The sequence below is a fragment of the Lycorma delicatula genome, chromosome 1 (assembly GCF_047948215.1).
Source record: "Lycorma delicatula isolate Av1 chromosome 1, ASM4794821v1, whole genome shotgun sequence".
Lineage (NCBI taxonomy): Eukaryota > Metazoa > Arthropoda > Insecta > Hemiptera > Fulgoridae > Lycorma > Lycorma delicatula.
Window position 1 is genome coordinate 239,571,928 of NC_134455.1, and position 26,645 is coordinate 239,598,572.

Here is a 26,645-nt window from a genome sequence, read left to right on the forward strand (position 1 = left end):
TCCTACCATGGCAACTCAGGAATAAAACCAGTAACATGTAAAGGTGTTTAACTGGTTTCTGAAAAAACGTTATTTATTTCTTATTCCTAACATTAGTTGCCGGAAATGAACGTTTATAAACTGAATAAAATCTTTTCTAGATTTAAAAGCTTACTTCTGTAACAATATAATAACTAATTTCATAAATTTTTCGTATGTAAAAATATTTCAAGAGCAATAAATATTCTGAGAAAAAAATTAAATCTATATATTTATGTGTTATGTAAAGCTTCGTTTACCTTAAAGATTTGTAAATTGCTGTTTAAGTTTTGACAACATTTTTTTCTGTATCTGGAACAATATCAGAAACCAATGAACGATTGAAAATTATCTTACTTTTTAAAATCTTACGTTTTCTTAAATGACGTAATTTCTAAACTAGAAAAACTATCCAACTCCTACTTGATCTCATTTCCGAAACACCACTTATTAGTATTTACATATCGCTTTATGCTGCAGAATTTATGTTTAGTAAACTGAACTTTACAAATGTTTAAATTATTCGATTATTTTTTTTCTGCTAATTATAAGTAGTTATCAGTTTTAGAATCACTATTTTGAGTAGAAATTAATTATAAAATTAATATGATTTTTTTTCAAGCAAGTCATAAAATAACAAAAAAAAGAAAAAAACTCTTGCGCAGTTCTGCGAAAGAAGAGGGTCTTTCGTTTCCGAAGTCCTCACTACTTCGCAGTCAGGAAACGCATTGATTTTCAGATACATACGTTTGATTAGCAAGTAGACTCTACACACAAGCATCAAGTTCTATATTGCTCACCCCTGTGACTCACTGCATAAGCACCTTAGAAAACACACCGCTATTTGCGTATAGTTTAATACCCTCAAATTCAGATTACATCGTCTGTTGTAGACCTTAAAGTGAGCGTAATTCAAGAACAGCTCAACCAATCTTAATAGAATTTTCACAAACACATTTTCAAATATACTACCACAGCATATCTAAATTTTAATGAAACTGATCTAGTAGTTTTGGAAATTTTCGATCCACAAATTTTATACATATCTCTCTTTATATGTATGCACATGTGAAAAGTTTACATTTTAAATGAATGATATTTTCGAACTCGTCATACCTCAAAACGCAAAAAAAATTCAATTTTATCCCACCCCCAATTTCACCGTGCGACCATAAAAGTGTATGGTACTTTTCTTCGAAAAGTCCATAATTAAACATAATAAACCGTATTCTGTGATTAGCCATTTGCCCCTTATTTATATAATTTAGACTGCACGCATCCCCTTAAGAGAGAAACCATTAAAACTATTTGTTCGTTATTAAAGTATCTAATAGAATAAATGATGCCTTTGTAAATTTTTTTAAATTTTATTTTGTTTTGGATATTTCTTGTTACACAGACGTTGTATTTGTTTATTGTTTATGCGAAAGAAAAATAATTAAAATTATTGGAATCAAGATAAATAAGCTGTTGGTTACTTGTTTCTATTTTTTTACAGTTTACTGTTTTTACAGTCTACTTATTTCTTAAAAACGAATTTTCGTCACTCTTTTATTAAAAGTGTATTTTAACAAAGTTTTGGAATCTTATATTTTTAAAAATTCATTTAACTTTCTTAGAAAAAAAGGCAAATTATTGTAAATTTTGATCAGAAATCTAACCATGGTTTTAGATATTTATTATTCTATGAAAAGAAAGCATGGTTAAGAATACAAGACCCAGTGAGCTAAAGTATTATTATTAATTGTTTAGCTAATTATTTAATTATTTGGGAGATTGAAGAATGTTATTTGTATGGATATGATTAGGCTGTAATTATACTTTACAGTCCTTTGAAAATTTCAGATTAAACTTAGACTAACAATCTTTATCACAAATAATTATACGAATTAAGCTGTGCCATCTCTAAACACTCTGGTCCCTTGTGCGTCTCAGAGTGTCCTGGTGGTATACCTTATTGTCAGTGTCTTTTTGGCTGTCGGTCGTGTGTGTACCTTCCGACAGTATCGAGGGTTTTCTGATTTTAAGGCTGTATCATCTAAAAGCGCATATTAATTTAGACTCAGTATCTGTAGCTCTGCTACGGTGTGATTGGCGTGGATTTGTACGACGCGTACTCGCCTCAACGCGGCGAAAGGGTGGCAACGACTGCTGGTCGTCAGTCCCCGTAACAGAAAAGAGGCTTTGCCTCTTAGTCCTTCTGCGCTCTTGTCAGAGCGGGGGCCATAATCTGTGGTTCATTGTTGTACGTCTAGTACTACAATCAATCGTTCTAGTAGCGGCGAAGAGGTACGTAGCGTGACAGGAGAACGTAAGGGTCTCCAGCTGCCCGTACTCGCTGCGGGCAGTCATCACATTGTGGGCTTGCCCAAATCAGCTATAGGAGACAGCGAGACTTTCGAATCTAGTTCTTTTAGGGAAACTTCGGCCATGTCCGACTTCCAAGTAATTGAGCAGTCCAGGCGGAAGAGGAAACCAGCGCCGGTGCCATCAACAAGCTCCTCCGAGGACGAGGTAAGTGAGGCGATGGACACAGGGGCACCCACCCAGGTGCGGTCCCCCCCTGCAGTTGATGCGTTTAAAAGTTCTAAGGGCAGACCTGGTAGTTCTGCCCAGCTGTTGAAAGTAGTCCAGGAGGACCTGGACTACTTAGTAGATTTTCTTTCGCTTCCAGGCGGGTTCAGCTCGGGAGTGAGGAAGACAATTCTCCCCCGGCAGGGTAAGCTGAGGGAAGCTTTTGTGGCGGTTAGTAAGGGTTTCGAGGCCTTGGCCTCCAAGCCCCAAGAGGTCAAGGCTCCCAAAGTGGTCGTTCAGGCCCCGGTGCAGCCCAGGCGCTACGCCGAGGTCCTGAAGACCAAACGTGAGGCCAGCAAGGCGGTAAAGAAGCCCGAGGTAATTTTCGTAAATAAGGCAGAGGGCTCGAAAACCACAAGCCAGGAATTAAAGCGCGATTTCCGGGAAGCCCTTCGTGGTGACCGGAATCGGCTTAGGATTCGCGATATTAGGGAGACCAGTAAGGGTTTAGTCGTCGTTGCTGACAACAAGGAGACAGTCCGAGTCATCAAGGACTCTCCAGCGGTACAGAAGCTTGAGGTCAAGGAAGACCCCAAGCGATTGAGGAAGCCCCGGGTCATTATATATGACATCGAGCGGAGTCTCTCCGATGAGGAGGTTCTGTCTCTCCTCCGAGAGCAGAACACTGATTTGGATGCGGCTACGTTCAAAGAGCAGTGTAGGTTAGTCTTTAAGACTGGAAAGCGTGATGCCTCTCGGTATCACGGAGTTTTTGAATTAGGTGCTGGTCTCCACCAGAAGTTCTTGTCCGAGGGTAGGGTCTTCGTTGATTTTGCCTCTTGCCGCGTCAAGGAATACCTTGATGTGCAGAGGTGCTTCAAGTGTTGTAGGTTTGGCCATAGGGCCAAGTTCTGTAAATATGCGTCGGTCTGCGCGCATTGTGGTGAAGAGGGCCACAAGCGTGAGGATGTCCGCAAAAGAAGGAGGCTCCGGTCTGCGTTAACTGCAAGGGGTTACGCAGAAATCATAGGCACTCCATCAACAGTAGGGAGTGTGGTAGCTATTTAAGAGCGGTTGAGGTCTACTTCAACTCGCTCGATGGTTAGATTCGGTCAACTCAATGCCCAGGGTGCCTATGCGGTCCAAGTCGAGTTAGGTAACGTCGTTGAAAACCGGAGCCTCGATGTCTTGCTTCTTCAGCACCCGTATGTTGTCAAGGGTGATCTGCCAGGTTTTTCAGGCTGGAATAATTTCCACGTAGGTGATAGTAAATCCGCCGTTCTGTGCAGGAAGTCTATTGATAGTGTTTTTATTCGGCAGGCCTCTGACACGCATCATGTCGTTGTTAAGCTTGCTGTGGATGGTTTCGACCTAGTTGTGGTTAGTTCGTACTTTCAGTACAAAGATCCCACTGAATTACATTTGGAAAGATGGGATAGAATTATCAGGCTGGTAGCGGGTCGTCCTATTCTTATAGGTGTTGATGCGAATGCCAAATCGCTTCTTTGGCACAGTGGGATCACAGACGACGGCGGAGAATTGCTAGAAGACTTCATCGCGCAGCATCGATTAGAAGTGTTTAACGTCGCCGGCGAGTTGGCAACGTTCGCCGGCGCTGTGGGATTGCGGAGGACCTTCCTTGGTACCAACATTGATGTTACCATACGCAAGGATATCCCAGGTAGGATTCAGAACTGGTCTGTATTCGATGATTGCGAAAGAAACCATCGGCTCATTGTCTTTGAGTGGTTAGGTGGGCTGCGCGATGTCTTTAGGGCGGACGTCCCTGTTCAGCAGGGGCGCTTCTTGCACAGGCGGGCGGATTGGCCCAAGTTTTCGAACATTCTTGCGGCCAGGATGCGGGTGTTCACTCGTACCCTGGACGAGGTCCCATTAGATAACCTGACAGAGGATTTCTCTTCTGCGGTGGTTGAAGCCGCAGAACTCTCAATCCCCCGAAGTACGGGTCGAGAGAGAATAGCTGGTTGGTGGTCTCGGGACTTGACTGCGGTAAAACAAGCCGTGGGCCGACTCAGGAGAGCCGCACAACGTGCGCGTGATCCTGACCGGCGCGAGGCCTTGTTTGCGGAGTACCGTCAGAAAAGGAACGAGTGTTTTCATAGAATTAGGACTTCTAAACGAGATTCCTGGCGCTCTTTTGTCCAAGAGCAAGGGAATAAAGACCCTTGGGGAGTTGTTTATCGTGTTCTTGGTCATAAACATAGAAAGGACAATCTTCTGTCGGCTCTCTCGACCCAGGACGGCGTTGTTGTTGAGAAAGATCGGGTTCTATCTCTTCTGATGGACGATCTGCTCCCCGATGATACCGAGGTTGGTGAGACCTCGTATCACCGGAGAGTTCGAGCGACGTTTGTAAGTTTCACTACGGACTCTGTGTCTTTGTAGATTACTGAGGCGGAAGTCCGCCAGGTAATCTGTAGCCTTGCTAGGAACAAAGCCCCCGGATATGATGGAATCACGGTGGAGCTCCTTGTTCGCACCCTGCCCGTAATTCTTGGCCCGTTGACTAGGATATTCAATAGGTGTTTGTTTGCCGGGTATTTCCCGGCTTGGTGGAAACGAGGAATTCTGAAGCTGTTGTTCAAGGGTGGCGACAAGGACCCCACCGTTAGTTCTTCTGACCGTCCTCTGACGCTCTTACCAGTTGTTGGAAAACTTTTCGAAAAGGTTCTTTACCTCCGCATTAATAGTAGGCTCACTTTAAATCACATGCTGATGGACGACCAGTATGGCTTTAGACCCGGTAAGAGCACAGAGGATGCGATTATTAGGGTCCTGAATCTGGCTTCGGGCAGCGAGTGCAAGTATGTAGTCGGTGTCTTTTTGGACATATCCGGGGCATTTGATAACTTGTGGTGGCCCTCTGCCTTGTTCCAATTGCAGAAGCGTGGTTGCACGCAGGAAGAAATTAGGACTCTCTCGAGTTATTTCAGCGACAGAACTGTCGTCCTTCGTGACGGCAATTCGCAAGTAGGAAAGACCCTGTCTAAAGGATGTCCGCAGGGCAGTGTATTAGGTCCACTCGTCTGGACCATCGAGTTTGACTCTCTCATGCGGTTGCGCTTGCCTGGTGGCTGTCGCGTCGTGGCTTATGCCGACGATGGGCTGCTGCTGGTTGAGGGTAATTCGCGTGCTGAGATCGAGCTTAGAGCGGCACATGCATGTAGGGTTTTGCGGTTGTGGAGTCTTCAGCATAAGATAGTTTTCAGTGCGGAGAAAACCACTATGATGTTTTTGAAGGGCCGTTTAGCTGCAACTCGCCATCCGCGGGTTGTGATGGACGGTCGGTCTATTAGGTATGTCACTTTTCAGAAATATCTGGGTGTTATCCTTGATGAGAGGCTTCTCTTCAAGGAGCACCTTCAGCATGTGGCGAAGAAGGCAATTGATGCTTTCTTCGGCGTCCGTAGAGTGGTCCATTCCGATTGGGGGTTGAATTTCCGTACCATATGGATTCTTTATAAAGGCGTCTGTGAGGCCATTATGTTGTACGCTGCACCCGTCTGGGCTCATCGTTTACAACACCAAAGCTATAGGGACATTATTTTACGAGCCCAGCGTCTTCTTCTTTTAGCGGTTGTCGGTGGTTACAGGACTGTCTCGCGAGAGGCAGTGACTGTGATCGCAGGCATCAAACCTGCGGATATTTCCGCTACGGAACGTAGCCAGCGGTATGTTGCTAGGAAGGCTGGCCTTCTTACTACTGAGCGTATGCGTGAGATCGAAGACCAAGGTTTTGACTCTTGGCAAGATAGGTGGAACACTTCTTTGACAGGTCGTTATACGCATGGTATATTCCCCGATGTTAGGGAGTTGCGAGCAATTAGCTGGTTATCCCCCAATCGGCATATCACTCAGTTCCTTTCAGGACATGGTGCATTTAGGGACAAATTGGCTAAGTTTAGGTTGGTTGATTCCGGCTTCTGTCCGGACTGTAGGGTCGATGACACTGTGGACCATGTCCTCTACATATGTCCCCGGTACGAAGCTGAACGTACCAGAGTTACTAGGGAACTCGAGAGTGTAAACTCTGTTTTTGATCTACGAGTCAACTGGAGGACTCGTAGAGAGTGGAAAATAGTTGCTGGCTTTCTTCGCTTCCTCGCCCTGAGCAGGATCGCCGACGGAATTTAGTAGGTGATAGGAACCTGAGTGGCTAGGGACCGCCTGGGCAGTTGACTGGCTGAAGGTAGGCGCTTAGGCAGCGTGCCTCGGTTAGATGTATTGGTGGTATGCATTGAATCAGGCTGTCGGCGGAGTGTCGGCCGTTGTCGGCGGGCGGGATTATTCTTGCCCGGCGGGTGCGGTCGCGCTCCGACGAGGGCATTTTGAGCTAAAGTCACTGTCGGCGGGGCTTCTCTGGGTGCTGCTTAGGTGGTACGTAAGGGAGTCCCGGCGGCAATTGCGAAAGATGGTGAATGTCACGCGGGACTCCGCGATGGCGCTGTACGGGAGTAGGCGTTTATTCTCCTCTCCCGGGCAGACCGGAACGGAGTCAGATAGAAACTCATTAGAGTATTAAGCGGGGTTCTTAAGGGAACTAGGTCTAAATTTCGATGTTAAACTTTAGTGGGAAATTTATTGTTGAGGTTGTTAGTGACATTGTCACTAACAACCTCAACCATTGTTAGTGTTGTTATCTGTGATATTCAGATAGTGGCTCTTTATAGTAGGATCTAGGCGCGGGGTCTTCTTTCCGCGGTTAGGTTTCTAGCTTAGTTCTTGAGGGCGACGTGGTAGCTGCAGGTGTCCGTTGTCTTCATTCTGAAGGCATAAACATGTAAATCTATCTCGGGGTGAATTTTTACCGATGTAGATGTCCCTTGGGGCATCTGCATCGGTGGCATCTCTGCGGGGCCTAAACTGTAAGCTGTGGTGCGCATCAGTTTGAGGGCGAGAAGAAGTCCTCCGTTAAAGCCACTGCTGGCTAGGAACGGAGGGGGTGGTGTAACGACCGGACACGCTACGAGGTGGGTTCTTCTCCCCTCGGGGGGGTGGAATCGAGATGTGCCATCTCTAATTCTTTGAAAAAAATAATTTCTTACAACTTTTCTTACGAATAGAAAATAGGATTGAGTGTTTTTGAACAGACTGCATTATTGTTAAATAATATAAATTTTTTTTTTTTAGCTAATTATGAAAACCGTGGAGGAGTGTTTTCATTCATTAAGATTAACCTTAAATTTTTTTTTAATTAATTTTTATTGTAACGTCATAGCAACTTTACAATCTGTTCGGTAAGAAAATTGAACAATAAGTAAATAAGATCTATTTGAACCAACATTAAGTAGTTACAGACTCAGCAAATTGTGACTTAATAATAATAACGAAATAAAAGAAATGATATAGAAGAGTACCCCGTAAGGCCGGAATATAAAGTCACCTAATTGAAACGATAAATCAGATCAAGAATATTGTTTCTCAGCAATCTTGAAAATTCACTGACTGTGTTATCCAATATATTGACTATCATATAATTTGGGTGCCGATCCAAACGATTTTGATGTCGTAGGCTGGCGATGTCGTAGGATGAAGAGATTTCCTGTCGAACGGTTCGCAATTTAAATCATTATATATGAGGTTGTTGCTTATGTATCAGGATATAATTAGCATTTTTTACAGTGCTTTTGTGTGGTAGCATTCAAGTATGTTAATATTGGATTTGCATACTGTATCCCACAATTCAAGCCCGTAAGTCCAAATAGGCTTCAAAATGAATTTATATATCAATAATTTATTTTCTACTGAAAGGCGAGATGTGTGTCCTATTAGACAGTATATGTTTTTAAACTTGAGGTTCAACTGTATCCACTTATATTTGATATGTTTTGCCCAGGTCGGTCAAAATGAAAATCCAAATATTTAGTCTTGAGAACTTGAAATTGGAATATTGAAGATAGATTTTGTAGATAGAATATTGAAGATAGAAAGAAGGAAATATCTTCTTTGTATAATTTAAAATAAATAACTTAATATAACTTTTCTTATTAAGAGAAAAAATTAATTTTTTCGGAATAAATATGCAGGATGTTAGAGCGTATAGAAGCGCTGAATGTGGATCGGACCACTTTTTGTAAAATCAAAGATAAAATTAAAATATAAATCTATAAGATGACAGTGGAACAAAACTGGGAACCATAGTATACAGCGTGAAGTTAAACATAATCTTGATTCTCTGAAGGATGAATCTATAACATTTTTATATAAAGTACGGAGCACAGAGAATGAGTACTTTTTAGCAAGATAGTGCAGAATATATACATGCGGCAGCAAAGGAAGGCTTAGGAAAAGAAGTTAAATGTAGTAAGAAACACCGGTGTTATTAGTAGATGGATAGTTTAATGGACCTCACAGAGTGCAAGGAGGAAGCTTACCAGAGGTAGCTGGCCTCAGCAGCTCTAGAAGATAGAAAAGAGTATCGTCGATGTTCTTATGAAGTAAAAATGTGGTGAAGTGGGCAAAGAATGGTATATATGAAATAATGGCGGTACATGGTAGTCGGGGAAGAGGCTGAAATAAAAAAAATAATAGGGAATATAAAAAATGTGATTGAATTTGGGTATTTGGGAGCGGCATTAACATCTGAGGTAGGGATGAGATCGATATTAAGAATAAAGTGATGAATGGTAAATTTATAATAAAAAATTTGCATTCAATGTTGTGGAATAACCAAATATCCAAGAATACGAAATAATACATTTTAAAAATATTAGTAGAAAGTGTGATCAGAAATAGATCGGAGGTGTACAATTTAAATAATGCACTACAACAGAGGTTACCGGCGGCGCAGATGATGTTTTGGAGAATGTCTTTCTCAAATAACATTGTGGAATAGAGTCTGGAGTGAGAGGGTCAGAGAGATTATAGGTGTAAAGGAATTGTTAATAGATGGTGTTACAAACTAAGAAATTGATGTGATATGGCCACATGAGACGGATAGATCCAGACAGGCTACCTCGTCAGATTTGGGAATGGCGACCATCAACCAGAAGAAAGAGGGCACGTACGCGACGGGAATGAAATTCTGAGGTAGCAGAGGCGATGCTGCAGCATAGTTTGGTAGATAACATAACTCAGGATAACATGATAGTCAGGCTTAGAGAGTAGGGTAAAGGAAATTAGCCTAGGTGCTGTACAGACTGCTATTAAAAAATTAAAAAATTATAAAAGTAAAGCTTTCTCGTTATTTCCATGACTATAAGCGAAGTTCTCTTTAATTAAGTTATTTATTTTGAACCACTACGGGCAGATTGCCCAATTACAGGTACTTTTTTATGTTATATAAGAAATTAATTTTTGTAGGATGTGAGAAAAATCCAAGCCTGATTGGGATTCGAACCCAGAACCTTCCGCATGGTAAGCGAAGACGCTACCCCTAGCTAATATCATAATAATATAGTTATTTTTGTTGGAAAATCGGCCATATTTTTAACAAAGAAATATAAAGAAGCAATTCCACCTTCTATTTTGTTCATTTTTCCTTAAAGTTTTCTTATAATATTAGGAAGACGTTCAATACACATCAAAATTAAAGGATTTATTGATGCTATAATATGATAAGCTAAATAAACATGTCTCCAATTTGTTAGTTTTCCCAATGTATAGGCTGTACCATGATATATACATAAAGCAATACATTTATTATGCCTATATATATATATTTATAGTAGTGTTCTTGCATGCAATTCACTTATAAAAATAACGTTAAAATGTTTTAAATTATAATACGAAATCAACAAACTTGACAGTAGAAATTTTATTGGAATTCTATCTATGAATTTACATTCAACTTAAACAAACATCTCATGGAATCCAATATGTACATTTATTTATTTATCTGTCTATATTATTTTTGTTTCACAATTCTAACAATAATGTAATACGTTTATAAAACTGCTATACAAAATCTGATTTTCCTATTCGTATACAATAACAAGTAATTCGCTCAAAAGACATACATTACAATTTATAATAAAAATAAGTGTTTAATAATGTTTTATGAAGAAATATGAGTTATTAAGCGATTTAGACAATTTTATTAAAAAAATATTATAATGTATTTGCATATTGCAGAGAGTATATTTTTCAAAATTATATTATCTTTTAGGAATAACAATATATATATATATATATATATAGTATTCAGAACTTGGGAATTAATTCTATAGCTTGAAAAATGAGCAAAAGTTTCATATAAACATATGTCCAAAAACGCTTTATTATCGAGTTAAGGCCAGCGAAATGAGTTATCCCCGGTGAAATGAGGTCATACTCAAATTTTTAAGGAATTATACAGAGGTAAACTTGGTGGTTTCTTACATTTTTGACCTAAAAAATTCGAATAAAACAGGTCCCAGAATTGTATCTCCCTTAGTTTTTATCATATCTAATATAAAAAAGTAAAATTCGGTGAAGAAAAACCGAATTTTATGTTTGACGTACAGTAACTTTGCTAAGTGACTAATAAAAGCATAAATTTTACTATCAAAACTTGTAGCGAATTTAATTTTGAGAAAAGTAATGAAATACAGTCTAACACAATATCTTTCTGTTAAGTTTTGTTTTTAATGGTAAAACCTTTTTTTTTGTTTTTTATGAACTTTATTACTTAAATTTTCACAGTATTAAATGCTTTACACGTTTTGATAACAAAATTTAGGCATTTATTAAGTCATTTAACAAATGTATTGTACAACGAACCTAAATAATATATCATTAATACTACAGGGTTTATTCGATTTTTAAAGTCAAGAAACATAAGAAACCATCAAGTTTATCCCTTATATAACTCCTTAAAAATTTGACTATGACCTCATTTAACTGGAAGAACTGAAATCCGGACGAAATTTTTCGCTTAACGTAACTCAATAACAAAGCCTTTTTGGACAAATTTTTGTTTATTTAAATATTTTCTTTATTTCAATCTCTAGAATTAGTTCCCAAATTATTTACCTTTCCTCTTGAATCACTCAGTAAACTTGTTTACTCGTTTATATCTTTTATCCCTATAATGCATCTTAACCTAACTGACTGATTCATCAACGCCCACCAGAAATTACTGAAGAGAAATTGATGAAAATTTGTATACATGTTCTTCCTTCGGTGTAAGTACACACCAAGAAAGGATTTTTTTTAAATTCTGAGTTAAAATAGGTTTTGAATATTTTTTGAAATCCGGCTAGTTTTTTAATTTCTCGATAACAAAGATATCAACCTGAATTTTGGTGTGTCTTCACCATCTTCAGAGATGTTGAAATTCAGAAATAATCTTCAGAGCTTTTTTGAAATTTCGAGTTTAAAATGTTAGAACGAACTTTTAATTTTTTTTTTTAAACCCGACTATTTTTTTAATTTCTCGGTAACAGATTTAGGTATGAAGTTTATTTTTGGTGTATGTAATTTGCATGTAAATATTTAAAAACTAATTCCTAGATTTTCAAAAATTCGATCTTGAATGGGATGAAGAAAGGTAAAAAAATTTGAAAATGATTGCATATTTTCCCGATTTCCGACTGTACTAAAACAGGATTAAAGAGTACTAACATATGAAATTAGATTGGGGCTTGCAAATACTTTTCAGATAAATATATGAAAAATATTTCCGGGTTTTATTGAATTTCGATTTTTTAAGGGGTGCGACGGTGTACAGCGCGGCGGCTCAACCAACTAGCCGCTGTTACTGTTTGACGCGACCGGCTGCATCTGCCTTCGGTTACTTGTATAAAAATATAAAATAAAAGTAATTAAAAATTTTTTTCTAAAAATGAGAAACGAAGTACGGTCACCTCCTTGTTTTGTTGCGCGGGTAACGCTCACCACAGGCAAAATAGATTTTTAACCGTACGTAGTACGGTTAACCAATTATAACTAATATTTTAAGATGGTGGCCGACTATTTTGAAACTCACATTTTTAGGTCACGCAAAGTTTTAAGTCCTGAACTGACCACAATGTTGCTCTAAAGAAATTACAACACACTGATATTTTTTTTATAAATTGAACAGCCATAGGGGCTTTGAGCAGCACCCTATGACTAGACGGGAAGTGTGAGAGAAGCGGGAGATGGCCGGCTAAGTATCACCTGATCGAGAACATTTAATCATACGAGTACATTTTTATCCAGCTTCATAAACAGAGTTTAACATCGTCTAAAATTATATTTTAAACTTATTAATTTATAACAAAATTATTAAATAAATATTGATGTAGTAGATACGTTGAAAGTATGATTAAAAATTAGAATAACATTAAGATTTAATTTTAATAAAATTAAAACAACTCTCACGTAAGAATAAGATAAATTTCTCTTGACTATGAATTATAAAGCCTGAATAAAAAACATATATATTTAATTTATGTGAATTTTGTACTAGTGATGGGTAACAAAAATTGCCAAAGAATAAATGGAACTAAATGTAAGTGTAATAAAATATTATTTAAAGAAATAAATAAACTTTTTGATAAATTTCAATTCTTTGCATAATTTTAATTTCGTTAAATTAAAGCTTTACTGATACCGTTGATATGGACGTATATGTAATTTGTCATTAAAATAATAAAAAAATTGTTCTTAAAAATTACTTAGCTAATTAAACAGTTATTTAAACTATTTATTACAGTGCACCGTTTCATATTTTACTGTTGATCTAATGGGGTAAAAAGACATAGACATGCTGTTGACGATCCAAATTCACTCGCTGAAAAAAATGTATATTCTGATTATCATATAAAAATAATATAAATTTAATTTATCAAACAGAAAAACTGTTAATTAACTTTTAACTTATGGAGAACTTTTCAAACGTAAATATTATTTTTAAACGCGTTTATAAAATAAAACCATGTTTTTTAATAGTCACAAATATTTTAATTAAATTCACTCAAGAGAACAATAAAAATTTAATTAAAAATAACATATAAATAGTTGTAGACTAAAATTGCCTTTACAATCTAATCTTACGAATGACTTGGTTTAAATATTATTGTTATGTTACAATTAGATATATCATAAATATAAAATTTACTCTGCACTACAAATACTGTAGCTGAAGATACCAGACGCAAGGACAAATGAATGTGGACAAGAATGTACTATCAAGGACGACGGAAATAAATTTAATGTGTAGTTCATGAACACACGTACTGAACGGTCGTGAAAACATGTACACACGTGTGAGTGTGTATTTATGTATTAGAAACGAATAGCATAGGTGTTTTATTCTTATTTTATTTTATTAAGATTGAAAATAAATCTCGAAACAAATATTCATCTATTCAGTTATTTTACATCAGAAGGAATAAAATCTTGCGTTAAATGTAATTTCCGATTTCTTCATAAGGTAGGATTTCAAAATATCTTTATCATAAGTATCCGTTGATTACTTTTCAATGAACTTAGTATTAAAATTCTACTAAGAACTCCATGTTGCCATTAAAACTATTTCAAAAAACCGGCTGTTTGAGACATTTTATTTTTAACTGCTTTACAAATAATAAAATTCTATTTTTATTTTATCTCTGTTTACTATTCTACGGCTCTTCGTACGTTTGAGATTTTGTATAAAAGACAAAATCTTAGTGTGTATTATGGAGTATTAAATAAACTGAAAATTTGAAATTTATTATTATTTTTTTATTAATAGCTTTTTAATGTGTTGATATCCCGTTTACTTTTTCGATGAAGAGAGTTATTAAAATAAGTCAATACAAATACTTTTCTTAAATGTCACGTAAACGGTACAATGCTTAACTCCATTTTTTGCCTTAATGACTATTTAGATATAATGAAGAGTGGTTTATGTGTGTAATGTTTGTAAACAATTAAAAATTACATTTTTGTTTTATTTTCAGATATTTCTGTTTAAAGATTCTTCGTAAATACTTTATATCAAAAACACTATAAGTAAGCTATTTTATTTTAAAATTTGCTACTGGTGTGCCCTCGTGTTCTACTGTGTTCTTTTTGTGATATTATTATCGTATACTTTGTAATAAATAAAAAAACTATGTATTAGATAGCGAAAAAAACTTTTCATTGAGAGTTAATATGCACATATACACAGCGACTCTGTGTATATGCCCAATTGGAGGGATTTAAGACATCATTGTTTTATAGTAATGCTCCAAGTTAAGATCTAAGAATAATTTGGAAATTCAACCGATTTTAATAAAGCAATAAAAAATTTGTATAAATTTATTGAACAATTTTCAAACCTAACCAAAAAACAACCCACAGATTGATGATTAGAGAAATACTTCACCGGCATCAGAAAAAAATATTTCGATTACAATCGTCCTTTATAAGAATTTTCATCGTAACGTTGAAATATAAGTAATTAAATATTCCGTAATCTTAAACACTACATTCAGAGATAATAATTTAATTACTACCAAATGATATAAACTATTTACTTAGAAACAAAGTCGGAATTAAAAAAATATTTGCTCTTGACCGGTTTTTGCAAAAAGATTGTTATCCTATCCAAATAGAGAGGTAAGTCCCTATGAAGATCTGTGAATTTTGTCATAAACAATCAATATGAATATAGTTATAAAAAAACAACCGTACGGTAACTTTATAGCACAAAATATATGACTGATTTCATTCGGTGAAGTGATTTATCTATAAAAATTCATAAATTGAAATAGACCATGATTAAAAAACTGCTGTTTAAAATCAGAATAATTAGAAACATCGTTGAAATTTTAAAATCTAATTTTCTTAAAATTACAATAATTAATACCTTTGGTATATGCACAGAATTAAAAAAAAAATAAAGAATGTATCTAATAACCGAAGCAGTTGATGTCAGTTAAAACTAAAAAAAGGGAAATAGAAATGTTTTTACCAGGAATCAAACTTAAGGTATATTTATTATCTACGTTATATGAAAAATATTTCACCGGCATTAGAAAAAAATATTTCAACTACAATCGTCCGTTATAAGAATTTTCATCAATAATGATAATAACAGCAATAAACTTATAATTTTTTAAAATTTATTTTCTATGACATAATTGCAATCGTTATGATAACATGACACGAGATAGTCACGCCCTAAAATGGCACAACTATGCTCAAGAAAAGCAATTCGTATGCCACGCATACTTTTGTTATAGTCTCATGACAGAAAAATTAATTTATTCAATAAATAATTGTTACTTGTGGCTAAACAGTAATGTTATTTGTAAAAAAAACATACCTAATTTTATGATAATAACATATTATATAATACTCATTGGAAAAAGCGTGTGATTCTTTGACTGAAATTAACAGAAAATATATTTGCTCATTAAAATATCAGACTTAAAGGAAATGAATTTATAAAGCTTAGTGAATGAATTATATTTACTTGGCTATTAATAAACTCTATTTAAATTCCTTTCTTTTTAATGGTAAGGACATGCGTGCATTTTTTATGTAAAATAACTTTTTACAAAATGCTGATTTCACTTAAATTCACTTAACACACAATAACCCCGGAGAGTAAACCTCTGTAACATAACTTCACCTAAATGGAACCTTGCTTAACTAACTTCACATCATAACTTATAATTATTTTATTGTTATGAAAATAAAAATAATCTGTGAAAGTATTAAAATAATAATGCAGAAATAAAAATAATAACGATAATAACAGCAATAAACTTATAATAATTACTACTGCTTTTGCAGTGAAAAAGCAATTATGATATATTTAGTAGCTTGTTTCATCTAGTTCACATTCTGTCGTATGATTGCAATAGAATATAATACCAATTAACAATGGAGCGTTAATTAATTGAAATCCAATTTTTACTCGAAGCCGCATCTTATTTTTAGAATTAACACTATTTTATATAATGTGTTATATTTTTAAAATTATATAAACCAAATTTGTAGATGTATTACAAGTTTGTTTGTGTATAATTTCTGATGTAAAGAAATTTTATTGTTGATTACGCCTTTTAACCTTTAACAACATTCCTAATGAACATCACTTTAAAATAATATATGAAATAAGAATTTGATCATACTTAGTTTGTAAAGTCTGAGACGAAGTCATGAATTGAAAAACTTTGGTCAAAGAACATCCGTTATACTACTGTTTAGATTCATATCTGTCACCATTACTGAGCGGCTTACATAATAACTGACGATATTCACTACTCACTGAGTAGGTTAACTTTAAAAATATTTGCTGGTTAAAATTTCTGAATTTTAACATCTTCCTTACGTCGAAAACGCATTTCACTGACCAGAATTATCCTCGGATTCGTGGTTTCTTCTTATCCGGATGAACGTTATTTGGAACAAATCATCCTGATGGCAGCCACATGAGGTACTGCGGTATTTGTTAAAACTTCTTAAGGCATCACCAACTATCTACGTTCAGGACGGTTCAGATTCAGGCGACGACGGTCGAAATCATGGACTAGTTGGGGCCCATCAGATTATCTGAGGTGTTGTGTCCCACGCCTTGCGATAACGACTGATTTTTTCTCGGTCGGACCACTTACCTGTACTAATCACTGCTGTACATAAGATTAGAAAGAGGGCTCTTCCAAAGAGCCCTGATGGAATACGGTGACCTGACACCTCCTCAACGACCATGATTACCTAAATTGCTATGTCGAAAGAGTACCTCAACACTAATACGCATGGTAAATAAAGAAATCGAACATAAAATATCAGAAATAATAGAAGCGGCAGAATCTAATAGAATAAGTTCAGAAGAAATAAATGGCTTAATCTAATGTGAGGCAGTAGCTGTTGTAAGAAGCAACTCGCAAAATATTAACAACAACCAAAATTAGAAAATAAAAATGTTAACCCAAATTGGCAGCAAAGACTTGAAAATAAAAAAAAACATACAAAAAGAAATCAGAGAACTAGAAGCGTACAGGCAAGGACAAGTCAGATTAAGGATAAAACAAGAGGTGGAAGAAATTATTAGCAAATACGAACTTAAAAGTGCAGATTATGCATTAGAAATGAAAAAGCAAAAACTAGCTGCCCTCACACAAGATTAAGCCGATGTAAGAAGTCAAGCAGAAGAAGAAAATAAAATAAACATTTTTAAACAAAATGAGAAATTATTTTACCGAAAATTGTCAGGAAGAAAAACAACTATGAACTACCATCCAAAGAACAAGTGGAGGAATTTTGGAAGAACATCTACCTGGTCGAGTAGTTCAGATCATAATAAAAATGTCGCCTGGAAAAAGCAGAGGATGAAAAATGGAGAACCATCGAAACAACGAATTACAGTAAGATCACACTCAATGATATGAGGGAAGCAGTTAAGTACATTCAGAATTGGAAATCACCAGGATCAGGTAAAGTGCATAACTTTTGGCTAAAAAATTTCGATGTAACAGAGGCATATATTGATATAATGAACATACAAAGAAAACACCGAAGTGGTTAACAGAGAGGATAACATTCCTTTTGTCTAAAAGACAACGTATAAATTACTGACAGCAATTATTGCCAACAAAATATACAAGCACCTGGAAACCAACAAAGTCCCAATATTTGGAGCAGAAAAGATGTGCAAAAGCGTCGAAGGGGAGCAAAGAGCAAATAATCATAGATACAGTAATCACGCAACAAGCCCAATACACTAAAAGAAATCTGTGGATGGCCTATATATAGTATAAAAAGGCATTCGATATTGTGCCGCAATCATGGCTGACGAAGATCTTAGAAACATATCAAGTTGATGAAAAGACGATTAGCTTCTTGAGGCATGCAATGAGTGACTGGAGCACGATAGTAATCGGAAACAGTGCAACAAGAAAAATACAAACAGAACCCATAGATGTATGTAGAGGACTATTTCAAGGGGACGCCCTAAGCCCGCTGTGATTCTGCATGGCTGTTAACCCGATCTCAGGCACGCTATAGGAGTCAAAGTACGGTTACAATATAAAATCGCGAGTAGAAGATTACAAAGTGGCACACCTATTCTAATAATGGATGACTTAAAGATTTATGGAGGGACTGAACATCAGCTGCAGAAACTGCTAAAACTTGTCGAATTGTTCAGCAAAGACATTAGAATGGAGCTAAGAACAAGTAAATGCAAGGTAAACACCATTGTGAAGGGAAAGTTCAACCAGGCGCAAAATTACGACCTGCAGACCCAAGGTAGCATAGAAGCAATGAAAGAAGAGGACATGTGCAAGTACCTAGAATGCGATCAAATAATAAAATTGGCACAAAGCCATTAAAGAAAAACTTAAGAAAACGTATGAAAAGAGGTTAAAATTGTTTTTAAAATCAGAACCTAATGGGGGAAATAAAGTGAAGGAAGTGAACACATATGCAGTAATAGTACTCATGTATGCATTAAATGTAATAAAGTACAGTGAAACAGAGTTAGACGAGTTGAACAGACTTACCAGAAAATTGTCTATCAAGGAAAGACCCACCACACCCACTCGTCAAAAGAAAGATTCACGCTTCCGAGAAAGCAAGGTGGACTAGGAGTACTCGATATTAAAACTTAAGGGATTACTTCCATAGCAAGCAACATCCCTTCTTTCAAGCCATCGTAGCGGCAGACCAAAACTATACGCTATTAAACCTAGCAAACAGGACTAACAACGTAGAACACAAGAAACAGAGCAATGCAGGTAAAATTCTAGATTAGAAGAGGAAAGAGCTACATGGGAGATACTTCAGTACTTCGGTACTTCCACTTATTTTGGCAAACAGAATAATGTTCTTGCTCAGGAGCTTCCGTGTGGAGTACGGGATTGGGGGTCCCGAGCTATCCGAGCTGACTGTGGTTGTGCTTCTCGGTTTTGCTGTTTGCAGCAGGGGTTGGGAAGCATGGCCGTAATCTGTTTGCCGACGCTGAGCGAAGTGCGTGCGGGGAGTGCCAATCCCTTTTCTCGGTTGTGGAGCCGGGTTGAGAGTGGGTTGCTCTGAGCTTGCTCTGCCGAAGTCTTGCACCGTCCAGCGAGAGTGTCACTTCGACTGTTGGCAAGGATTGTCCCATGAATAAGGGTAACGGAGCCCTTACGATATTTATTATTTGCGAGCCCTGGGATGTCGGTATCGTGGGTGAGGCAGTACCCAACTACCCGGCCCAGGATAAATTTGTGGAAGGCGGTTGACTGGGGTACCCAGGCAGGAACAATGATCCGGGCTCACCCAACCTTGTGACATTATGACTGGCTTTAACATAGGTTATGGATAACTTATCATCCACATCTTCCATGACAGAGTAAAACACACGACAGTGTGTTTGATGTGGGCACATGACAGTGCCCACGTAAAAACCCTCGTCCTAAAGAATCTCTTTCTTCGGAAGCGAAGAGGAGGATGGGTGTCGAGTTTAGGAACAAAGAAGAGTTTATAGTTCTAGAAGAATGATTGAATCATGCTTAACTAAGACTAGAGGACCTATTCTTAAACACTTAATTATCAAGGAAATGGAAGGTTATTTATAATATCAGGCCCTTCGTGATAGCCCATGGCATCACAGAAGCAGCTGGAGGATCAGTTAAAGACACAAGAAAGCCTGCGACGGCATTATTTGTTGAAACCGTCAATGACATAAAGTCGTCACGATTAATGAAGGCTAAGACGATTGGACTTATCGACGTCGAGGTTATGCCACACGGTACACTAAACACTTCTAAAGGAGTAGTTGTATGCAGAAATTTGCTTAACTGTGCTGAAGATGAAATTGTAGATGAGCTTTATGAACAAGAACTTATTGCATGTCGACGGCTGAACACTCAACGAAACGGTGAAGTCTTACCCTCCGTGTCGCATGTGCTACCGTTAAATAAGCTACATATCTGTAGAAAATAAAGGTAGGGTTTCATAGGCTAAATGTGAGGCCATTCATCACAACATCATTGTGGTGCTTCGGATGTCAAAAATTCAAACACACGGCAGCGATATGCACGAGGAAACAGATCTGCACATTTGGCAACCCGTTGCACCCGAATGATCCGTGCAGGGATCCGCCGAAATGTGTTAACTGTAATGGACAACATAGTGAATAATCAAGAAATTGCCCAAAATGTAAGGAGGAAATTGCAATACAGGAGGTAAAGACTATTCATGACAGTTATTTTGAAGCTAAAAAATCAAGCATAGAAGAATACCAAATGCCACGCCAGACAGCCAGTTAGCAATCAGTGGAAATAACTTACAAACTTCAGAACAGTCCTCAGTTACAAGATCTTCACAAACTTCAGTCAGTTACAAGTTCTTCGCAGTCTTTTTTGTGTTTGTAACCGATCCTCCAGCTTCTTCCGTAATGACTTGGGCTATCATAAAGAGGCTGATCTTAGAAAAATCAGAACTTACTTAGTGAAAATGGGTTAGCAATTTTAGTGGAAAAAATTATTGATAAGAAATTGAAGAGTCGTGCAACTAGCCACTGCAATCCAAAGTGGTCTAAAATAAAAGCAGACCTGCCAAAACCAAAGTGTCCTACTCCATCGAAAAATGAGTCTTCCATTAATTCAAAGGCGAAGCAAATTCAAACGAAAACGCAGAAGTAACCTGAAGTTAAAGTTCCAATTGAAAAAATCCCGACTCTGGGATCAGCGAAACCGGAAATACTGATTTTGGAAAAGTGAAGATTTAGAAAAAACAGCAATGGAGCTTCCGAAATTACGGAGGCCTTTAACTCAGGCCCTACATGTTCTAGCGGTAAGTACATCCACTCTGGACTGCGGTGTACTTCTGACTGCACCATCGGCGCCGGCGTCATCTGATGCAGGCAGCAGGAGATCGTCCGAGACTTATAGCGGATGAACTGAAGACTCCATACCCTAGGACTCAGATACATAGGATATCGACATCGAGGCCCTTCGGAAGATGGAAAAAAGAAGTAAAAAAGGATGGCCAAAAGGGAAACCGAGGCGATAGAATTTAACAAGAGATCGATTTTATACTTCTATGAAGAATTTATTTTAATGTAATATGTCTTTTTTATTTTTGTATAACATGAGAGTTCTATTATGTCTCTTTTAGATGTTCTGTGAAAATTTTCTATTATAAGTGATGCGAGATATTAAGTTGCAAGGGCCCTTTACACCCTTGTCAATACGTGTTTAATGTTATATTTTTTTAATATTACTAACATTAATGTTTCACATGATGATTTGGATACTGTAGGATGTATATTTGATTGCTTGTTAACGTTTCGTAAGAAATGGTTTTTGTTTTGAAGTGACAAGGACCTTTACACCCTTGCCATTTTGTGTTTCTTTTGAGGTTCTAATCCCATGACAAGTCTGTTTTTTGGTGATCTCTATTGACAAGACTAGAGTTCTGAATATGTCGATCGAGTTTTACAGGGAGGGAAAAGTAAGTTTTTTCTTTTTTCTTTTCTAGTGTGGAAGGGGCTAATGATCACAGGAGTCGATGCCCCTAAAACTTAAAAAAATAAATAAAAAATAACTGTCACATTAATTTTCTTGGGGTTTATGGTATAACATGGTTTTATGGTAAAGCAATGAAAGAAATTTGATAATACTCCAAACTAAAAGTAGCTTGAAATAACTTTTAAGTTCTATCTAGTTTTTATGCTAACAGCAAAGTCTAAGTATAACCAACAGCAAGCATTTTTTAAGTTTTAGTAATTTGCAATGCCTTATGAGGACTTTATAAATTTCTACCCAGACATTATGATATTAATTTGTATTCTCTGTATTGTGAATTTTTATAAAATACATCATATCTTTCGGAAAAATAATCATAGATTTTTTGTGGCTAATAATAATTTTACCTTCTAAAATAAGTCATGAATATTGTAGTATTGGATCTTCAAATGCATACCCTTCAATAGAATTTAGCGTACCTTAGTATGTCTTCAAACTCCACCTATTACATGTTTTTAAATTTGTTAGTAAAAGATTTTATTAATAAAATGTCACTCTTACAACTCAAAACTTTACTTTAAATTTTTTGAAATGAGAGAACAATTTTTTGGTTTGTTTGTTTGCTCACTATTTGTTTAACGGAATCTTATCAAAAACATTTATCAATATTCTGCGTAAAATCCAGCTGTAAAATGTAATTTCACACAGATGCAAATCAACAGCTACATGCACCTGCGTTCTTCCAGTGCCGTTTAACATCATATAGCCTATTTAAATTATAATGTTGCACATAATGTTGGATCTCTACGTTTTCTGTCTGTATGCAGTCAAACATAGAAAACATAAACAAACAGAAAGATTTACGCTACAATTCCCTAGTATTTTACAATTTCCTAGTATTTCGCTACAATATATTTTCCTAGTATTCTCTACAATTCCCTAGTATTTTTAATATTTTAGTATTAATTTTTATGATAATTTTTAAATCAAAATCTAGACTAGGATTTACTGAGTTTCATATCTAAAAAATTAATCTATAATTAAACTACAAACATATTTCAATTTTGTATATTGTAAAAGTATTTTAATGTATGTTAATACAATGTTACATCTATGCAGTTATACTCATAGCAGCGTTATACTCAAAGAAATGCATATACTGTTTATAAATGAGTTATACTCATTTATAAACAGTAAATGTAAACTTCTGCTGTATTGAACAAAAATAATTCACTTTATAAAACAGGATAATCCTAATATATTGAGTTTTTGAAAAACTGTATTATTTTTTTCTTTTTTAATTTTAAAGTTGTTATTTATTTATGGTGTATTAATAGAATTAATAATAAATAAATTCTGCATGTTTTTAAAATACCCTTAATTATTTCTAGTATTCTTCCTTCTATCAAGTACCCAATTTTTATATCTTTTACGTTCATGTTCTATGCTCTCTAAAACGATAAAAAATAAATAATATCCTATATGTTCTGAAATATGTGAGACTTCAAAGCATTCCACCTTGCAAGTATTTCTTCCAATACATGTTGTATCACTGAGTACACCAAAATTGATGACTATGAATTTTGATAATACATCACTGAATTAAAGTATTCTACATTAAGCTACAATATATAAAATAATTTTTTAATGCGAATAATAAAAACAAATTACTTGAAATATAAAGAGTATGTTACAAAGCGGGTCTTACTTAATTTTCGATTTTTTAAAAATATTATATTTATCTTCAAAAGCAAGATTGAAGTACGTACAGAACCGCATTCGTTTATTCGAATAATTCATATGTATGTAAAATAAGAATATTAACATTAACTTCATTATTCTTTTATTATTTTAATTTATTAAATTCTAATAAGGCAATTACTTTTTTCAATTGAAAAAAAGAACTATTCAAATAAAATATATAAATATATATATTTTTTTTACAAAAAAGAAATTCTTTGATCTGTAATTCATGTAAAAACTGTCCTATGGAATGTGAATTTATTTTACTCTCAGTTAAGTGTATAAAGCTTTACTTGAATGTAATTTAATGCTTATTTTTCAAAATTGTACGCTATCTTGAAGTTTTAACTAAAAACAGTAGCGAAGTAAAAAATTATTTCCATTAAAATTTATTATAGCTTGCTAAATTATATATGTAAAACGATATTTGTATACTTTCTATGATCCTTTAAATTGTACTTAAACTGTAATCGTTAAATATTGGTCCGAAAAGTAAGCACAATGATTATCAAGCGTAACAAATCGTATGGTAATAATTATGATAAAATACTGAGGAGGTTTTAAAAAAAAGAAAGACGAAAAGAAAGAGGAGGTGATAAAGAAGGACAAGAAAGAGAAAAAGAAAAGTGAGAATATCTTTTTGATAGTACATTACAGTAGTAGTCAGTTGTAATAAAGGAGGGAGCGATAGAGCGTTGGTAGGGGAATCCGAGACCGTCAAAAGGCGTTCCGCTTAGGTAGCCTTGGTTGATGAAGAAAGAAAGACACATGCTTTGTGTGAAAAATCCCTGTTTTGGTTGGTTGACTGGACACAGTAACACTGTAATGAGTCCGTCCAATGTTTTCTACAAGTAATTTGCATTCATATAATAATAGTTCTACTGACACTTCCTCACTAAATGGTACATTAATCTTAGGTCACCGAAGAATATTTAATTCACTGTGAAACCGTTCCGACGCTCACTACTCTACACACTATGTCTTCGTTTGCTCTTTTTTTATTGCTCATAAATTGAGGCCAAATGGGTAGAAATCATTTAATAAGGAAGCTCGGTCATGACAAGGTTACGTATCAAATTGAATATTATTTTAAATTACCTAACGTTATATACTACATAGAACATTTTCTGACGATAGCAAGGTTGATTTACTGTAGGGTTTTTTGCATCCGTAAATAAAATTGTGTTTAGAAAAACTCGCTGCTGCCGTTTATTGTTTTATTAAAGAAAACTTTGGCACGGATATGCCATAGCAATTTTTTAAAGATGATCCGCTGAAAAGAATTATGGTATCAGAGGTAAAAAGTATGGAAATTATTGATCAAAATTTGTGCAGGAAATCCAATAGTATATATCCGATTCCCTGCGGGAAAGTACTCTACATGCTAATCTATTACTATACCCTCTGGCATCGGCAATTAATTACCGTTTGAAGTACAGGAACATTAAATAGTATTATATTTATCGCTAATATCTATTTGTAAAAGCCCTAATGTGGACATAAATGATAAACAAATAATTAACTTAAGACCAGGGCCAAAGTAAACGTAATAATAATCCCGAAAAAGTGCGTTCTGTATATTTTCATTTTATATAAAAGTTGAAATTTAATCTTCATATTTTGTGTTACATTATCCATTAATATTGAGATAAAAATCCACTATTCATTTACAATATGTACCCATAATAAAATAAATTTTATATGTTCTTCCGTGGTACAGAGTTCGGGAATCATAAGTGAGCATAAGAGGATGATTAGCTTTATTTATTGGTACAAGTTTATTTGTTATAAATCCCGTTACGTTTTAGGCGAGGAGAATCCTCAGAATGGCAAAAATTTAGTGTAAGAATTATATATTTTACAGAAACATTGAAATTTTTTCGTGCTTAGAAAATCATAAAAAAATTGATTCATTGAAAGCAACTGATTATTAAAAAACAACTTATCTAAAATTAGGAGCAAGTAAAGAAAAAGGTAAAACGGGTACTTCTGTATTCGTATTAAACATATATACAATTTATACAAAAGGTTTTGCCTAGTTTTGTTAAATTATGAAAAAAAATTAAAACAATGAATTATGAGTACGTCAAAAGAAATTAAACCGGAACATTTTAACAGTGATAATCAGATTAAATTTTGGAAAAAAATAATTTACTTTTAACATTATCATGAAGTTAAACAGTATAAAAAATTTACAATTACTTGAATAATATAGAGTAAATTTAGTACCATGCATGATATTATTTCTTACCTAATAGAGAAAAGTTACATTACGGTAGTCCACTTCTATTTATGTCAATTCTTGTGATTTCAATTTTATTCTCGTATCGGTTGATAATTTTTGATCTTCTTTAATAAACCTGAAACAATTATTCTTACTAACTTTTGCGCACTAAGTAACTTCTTTTTAATGTCTTTATACTTATATTAAATTAAGTTCTTGTATATTTCACGGTAAATTTAATTCCTAGATAATAGAACACAATTTAAAATAAAATATTAAAACTATTTTCTAGAAATAACAATTAATATAAAGCGATAAAAGAAATATATTATTATTTTTTTAACATTGTTAGAATAATTTATCTAATTGTTCATGCGGAAATACAGTAAATGTTTTTCTACCCTGTATAATAGCAACGATGGATCTTTTTTTATTTGCGGATGCAATTTACTAGTTGCAGAAATTATTTGAGATCGATTCACAATCACCGTCGTTTCTTACTTTCACCTTGATTCATCCTGTGAGATTGTTGTCTATTTTTAAACAGTAATACAGAAACGTCTCAGTTGGCATTATTGACCAACGAGCGAAAATGGCTGAACTTAAATATCCAGATACATTAAAACAATTTTTATTAATTATCCACCCAAAAAGGTTAAAAACAAGAAAAACTTAGTTACCGTACTATCAACTTAATTCCAAAAATTGTTTCATTCTAAACGAATTTTTATTTAACACCTTGTAATCTTTTTTTGATTAAAAATTGACTTATGTTGTATTCATATCTGAAC

General features: G+C 35.1%; 1 protein-coding gene across 1 annotated transcript in view; it reads right to left on the bottom strand.

The window, feature by feature from the left end:
• The window catches only part of lov (BTB/POZ domain-containing jim lovell protein), a 230,493-nt gene extending 204,508 nt beyond the window's left edge, over nucleotides 1-25,985 (bottom strand). Inside the window, exon 1 of the mRNA XM_075354833.1 lies at nucleotides 25,882-25,985. The gene's annotated coding sequence lies outside the window, so the exon portion shown is untranslated. The remainder of the gene's footprint in view (nucleotides 1-25,881) is intronic.
• Nucleotides 25,986-26,645: the final 660 nt, after the last annotated feature.